This window comes from Chiloscyllium plagiosum, chromosome 4, assembly GCF_004010195.1.
Source record: "Chiloscyllium plagiosum isolate BGI_BamShark_2017 chromosome 4, ASM401019v2, whole genome shotgun sequence".
Lineage (NCBI taxonomy): Eukaryota > Metazoa > Chordata > Chondrichthyes > Orectolobiformes > Hemiscylliidae > Chiloscyllium > Chiloscyllium plagiosum.
This window is the reverse complement of record NC_057713.1, coordinates 128,249,767-128,255,519: the sequence shown is the minus strand read 5'-3', so window position 1 is coordinate 128,255,519 and position 5,753 is coordinate 128,249,767. Positions and strand designations below refer to the sequence as shown.

Sequence of the window (5,753 nt, the reverse complement as noted above, 5' to 3'; positions counted from 1 at the left end):
CCAATTCACCTGACCTGCACATCTTTGGACTGTGGGAGGAAACCGGAGCACCCGGAGGAAACCCACGCAGACACGGGGAGAACGTGGGTTCTTCTTTACCTTTCTTTATCTTCTAACTCCATATTACATTTTTCTAACTCTACTACACATGTCTAAGTGTTTGACCAACTAAGTGTTTGACCGAAGCTGTTACAATTTCAGCTTTCCTTTTATCACTGGTTAAACCCAATTCTAACCTGTTTGCTACATTTAAAAGTATATCCTTCCTCTGTCTCTCTAAACTTTCTTGGCAAATTTGGGAAGCCTCTTTAAACCCCAAAACCTCTTTAGCCATGTTAAGAACCATTTCCCTCACTTTTAATTGAACAAGTAACCGAAATTAAACAAATTTTCTCACCTAGGTTTTATTTAAAGATCTAGGACAATAATCACCAAGCATTTAATCTGTGGGATCTTTGGTACCCCAAATCTGTTCGGATCTCTCCAAATCCCTGACTGGATCTGTCTAAACCTGTCCAAATCTGCCCAAATCTTGGACCTGAGCACCCAAGCTGTTATGACACGGAGGTGAACTCCTCCGTTAATTAAGCTAAAGACCCAGAAAAGCTTGCCTTACCTCACTTGTTATCTGTTTAAATACAAGTGACAAAGAACTCCTAAATTCCTCCATTTAAAGAAAATTACATCAATTTATTTTCTAACTCTAGAAGTGAACAATAAGTGGGCGGCACAGTGGCTCTGTGGTTAGCACTACTCCCTCACAGCACCAGGGACCCGGCTTCGATTCCAGCCTCGGGCGACTGTCTGTGTGGAGTTTGCACATCCTCCCCCTGTGTCTGTGTGGGTTTCCTCCCACAATCCAAAGGTGTGCAGCTTAGGTGAATTGGCTGTGATAAATTGCCCATAGTGTACATGGATGGGTAGGTTAGGTGCATTAGTCAGGGGAAATAGAGGATAATAGGGTCAGGGAATGGGATAGGTAGGTTACTCTTAGAAGGATCGGTGTGGACATGTTGGGCTGAAGGGCCTGTTTCCACACTGTAGAGATTCTATGGAAACAACGGCTATTCACAAATCTAAGCCCCTGTTCGTTTAACAGCTTCTCCAATTCTATAACAATATGTTGTTCCAATAAGACACTTATTAAAATTACATCAACTTAATTTAAAAACCACACAAATTCTATCTTCTTCTGTGTCTTTGCTCTTTGGACTGTGGATCTCCTTGTCTTCTTTCTTTTTACTGTGAGGATGTTTCACATAAAAAGATACCTTTTATAGGGAGTGTTTTCTCATTTCTTTGACAACAAGATGTTAGGATGGACAATTAACTCTCCAGTACTTTCTCTCTCTAAGGCAGTTGCTTTTTGACCAATTTTCAAAATGTTTGCAATTTTATGTCTCCCAACATTGGATCGTCTCATTGATTTGAAATTCAAACTCAATTGGGTTTTAGTATGCTGGGGCATAATTTAAACTGATCGGCTAAATTCGAATTGTTGTCACAACTGCACCCAAAACTCAAGTATCCATTTCACAAACAAATGCTACATATTTTCAATTTTCTGTACACTCTGGGACTGTCATCTAGTCACATACAAATGCTTGTAGTCTCCCAGTTTAGAACAGCATTTCCTCTCTCTTAAAGGTACAGTACACACCTTCAACTTCATAACAATAGTAGATGAACAGGAAAGGTTTGGAGGGATACGGACCAAGTTTAGGTAGGTGGGACTAGTTTAGTTTGGGAACATGGTCAGCATGGACGAATTGGACCAAAGGGTCTGTTTCCATGCTGTATGACTCGATAACTCTTACTTTGCAATGTTATAAACATTGTGGAAGCAGATGGTGAGGATCTGCAGATGCACCTGTCCATGACAGCATCAGTAAGAGTGACCACTACACAGTCCTTGTGGAGACAAGAGTCCTGATTTCTGAAAATACCTTACTTCATGTTGTGGCATTATTGCTGTACTAAATGGGATAATCTTCAAACAGATCTGGACGTCAATGAGGTGTTTTGGGCCACCAACAGCAGTAGAATTGTCCTCCAACACAACCTGCAATCTCGTGGCCTGGCATATCCCCCACTCAACTATTACCATGAAGCCAGTGGATCAACCCTGGTTCAATGAAGATTGCAGGAGGGCATGCCAGGAGCAGCACCAGGCAGACCTGCAAATGACCTGTCAATCTGGTGAAGCTACCAAACAGGACAACTTGCATGCCAAACAGCATAAGCAGCAAGTGATAGACAGAGCTAAGTGATCCCACAACTAGCAGATCACATCTAAGCTCTGCAGTCCTCCAACATCCAGTCGTGAATGTTGGTGGATAATTAAACAACTCACTGGAGGAGGAGGCATTCTCAGCAATCTTCAGCCAGAAGTCCCAAGTAGGCAATCCATCACGACTTCCTCCAGAGGTTCCCAGTATTACAGATACCAGTCTTCAGCCAATTTGATTTACTCCACTTAATATCAAGGAGCGGTTGAAGACATTGGATACTGCAAAGGCTTTGAGCCCTGACAAAGTTTCTGCAATAATACTGAAGACTTATGCTCCAGTATGTGCTGCACCCCTAGGCAAGCTGTTCCAGTATACAGTTATAACATTGGCATTTACCCAATAAGTATAGAAAATTGCCTGGGTATGCCCTGTACACAAAAGGCAAGGACAAATCCAACCCAACAAATTACCACCCAATCAGTCTCCTCTCAATCATCAGTAACATGATGGAAGGTGTCATCAAGCAGCACCTGCTCAGCAATAACCTGCTCAGTGACGCCCAGCTAGGGTTCCATCAGGACCACTCAGCTCCTGACCTCAGTACAGCCTTGGCTCAAACATGGACAAAAGAGCTGAATTCCAGAGGGGAGAGGAGAGTGGGCACCTCTGACATCAAGGTCGCATTTGACCGAGAGTGGCCCAGAAAAACTGTGAATGGGGAGGAAAGATCATTGCTGGTTGGCTGGCACAAAAGAAGATGTTTGTGATTGTTGGAAGTCAATCACCTCAGCTCCAGGACATCTAGGGTGGCGCAGTAGCTCAGGGGTTAGCACTGTTGCCTCACAGAGCCAGGGACCCGGGTTTACTTCCAGCTTCAGGTAACTGTCTGTATGGACTTTGCACATTCTCCCCGTGTCTGTGTGGGTTTCCTCTGGGTGCTCCGGTTTCCTCCCACAATCCAAAGATGTGCAGGAAAGGTGGATTGGCCATGCTAGAGATGTGTAGGTTAGGTGCATTAGTCAGGAGTAAATATAGGGTAGGGGAATGGGTTTGAATGGGTTACTCTTCAGAGGGTCGGTCTGGACTTGTTGGGCTTGAAGGGCCTGTTTCCACACTGTAAGGATTCTATGATTCTCTATCTCTGTGGGAGTTCCTCAGGATCTTATCTTAGGCTCAAACATCTTCAGCTGCTTCATTAATGATGTCTGGTACATCATAAGGTGGGAAGTGGGGTCATTTACTGAATCCCTAGTTTCTTTGTGCCATCTTACACTACTGATTTGCAAGTTCTCTTTAACTTGTAAAATCTCCTCTCTCGTCAATGCTGACCCACTCTTGGGCTTTAAAGCCCTCTCTACAAGTGCTTGTTATATGGTTCGTTGATTTTGGTGTGGGTGGACGCAGACCATCCCAACAGTGTGGCTCCCGCATTCTGAATCAAAAACCCATTTCTCCCACAGCAATCTTTGAGAGCTGCATTTCCACTGATGGGGAACAAGGGAAGCAGGTTACAACAAAACAACGTTAGGTTCCAGGCTCAGTAAAATAACATGCCTCTGCAGGCTGACCCCTGACTTCCTCTGCAGACAGCTTTCTGGAGAGGCATGTGTGGGTGTGACAGGTCACGGGTGTATGAGCAGGCTTTATCAGTAAATTCACAGATAGAACTATCATCGCTTATAGTTTGTAATGTCTTTATTTTGTGGTTTACAGTTTGTAAGGGCTATATTCTGTTTTAATGCAGTCAAGAAAGACTCCAAAGTATTTTTTGATTTGGGAGTTTAGTCCAAAGTGATAGGTCATAGTAGGAGAGCTCAGATTTGTAGTTTCCCCTCCCGCTCTGTGTGAGAAGCTGGGCACATCTCCAGTGCACGGGGCCAGCGTGTGTGCAGGTACAGGCTCCAAAAGAAACCCCTGAAATCCCTAGTTTCGAAGCTGGAACAGGGACCGTGAGAATTTGGAGCATCCATGAAGCTGAGGGAATCGTGGCCAGAGGTGATCATTGTGCAGGCTCAGTCTGTGCAAGCAGAAAGGGAATAAGTACCCAGCAGGCAGTGTAACCAGACTAGGCTGACAACCTGTATGGCTAATCCCCTACAAAACAAACATACCATTCTGGGTACTGCTGGGGAGGAAAGAGCTCTCAGGGAAACCAGTAACAGCTGGCTTATCTGCCAGGAGAGGAGAAGGAAGTGTGGGAATGCAATCGTCACAGGGGATTTAATTGTAAGAGGAATAGAACGACATGTCTGTGGTTGCAAACAAGGCTTCAAGATGGTATGTTACCTCCCTGGTGCTTGGGTCAAGGATGTCTCAGAGCAGCCAGGTGACATTTTGAAGGGGGAGGGTGAACAGTTAGTGGTCATGGTACACATAGGTACTGATAACATTGGGGGACGGGGAGGTGGGAAAGGATTGAGGTCCTAAAAGTTGAATATAGGGAGTTAGGAAGTAAGTTGAAAAGTAGGACCTCAAAGGTAGTGATCTGAGGATTACTAATGCACCGCATAGTAGAGTAAGAATAGCAGGATATATCAGTTGACCATGTGGCTGGAAAGATGTTCCAAGGTAAGGGGAGGGGTTTAGATTCCTGCCACAATTGGACCATTTCTGGGGGAGGTGGGGCCAGTACTGGACTGGTTACACCTGGGCAAGACTGAGGCTGATGTCTGAGGCATTTGCCCATGTGGTTGGGACAGGTTGAAACTAGAATGGCAAGAGGGTGGGAACCTAAGCAGGGTGACAAGGGAAAGAGAAACAAGGATGGTAATAAAAGAAGCAACTATAAAATGCAAGGGTTATCAATGGCAAGAGGGCCACAAGAAAAGTTAGGATGGTTAAAAACGACAAAAAGGCAAGCCTAAAGACTTTCTATCTTAATGCACCAAGTGTTCAGAATAGGGTAGATGAACGGACTGTGCAAATCCAGGTTACTGGATATGATCTTGGAGCCAATACAGAGACAGCATTACACGGGGATCAAAACTGGGAACTTAATATTCAGGAATATTTTACCTTTTGGAGAGACAGGAGCCAGAAAAGGTGGTGGGGTAGCACTGTTAGTGAGAGACATAAAAAGAACAGTTGTAAGAGGTGACATAAGCTCGGATGATATAGAGTCCATTTGGATGGAGGTAAATAACGTAAGGGAAAGAAGTAATTCATAGAGTAAATTATAGATGCACCCCCGAAACAGTAATCACACTGGAACTTATTCATAAAGCTTCAGTGTCAGTGGGTCAAAATCCTGGAGTATTCTCCAAAACAGTGTTGTGGGCATACCTACAGCAGATGGACTGCAACAGCTCAAGAAGTTAGCTCACCACCACTTTCTCAAGGATAATTAGGGACATTCAATAAATATTGGCCCCGCTGACAATACCCACTTCCCATGAATGAATGAAAGAGATAGCCTAAGGTTTTGTTTTAAGTGTAGCTTGCTGATCCCACAAAGCTCTTACAATCTGCTGCACATCTACCTGTGCCACCACCACCCTTCCAAAGGAAACCTCTCCACCTTTA

The 5,753-nt window shown here is 44.4% G+C and overlaps 1 protein-coding gene across 1 annotated transcript in view; it reads left to right on the top strand.

Moving 5' to 3' along the window:
* kcnb2b (potassium voltage-gated channel subfamily B member 2b) overlaps positions 1 to 5,753 on the top strand; it is an 891,048-nt gene that overhangs the window by 382,603 nt on the left and 502,692 nt on the right. The window lies entirely within an intron of this gene.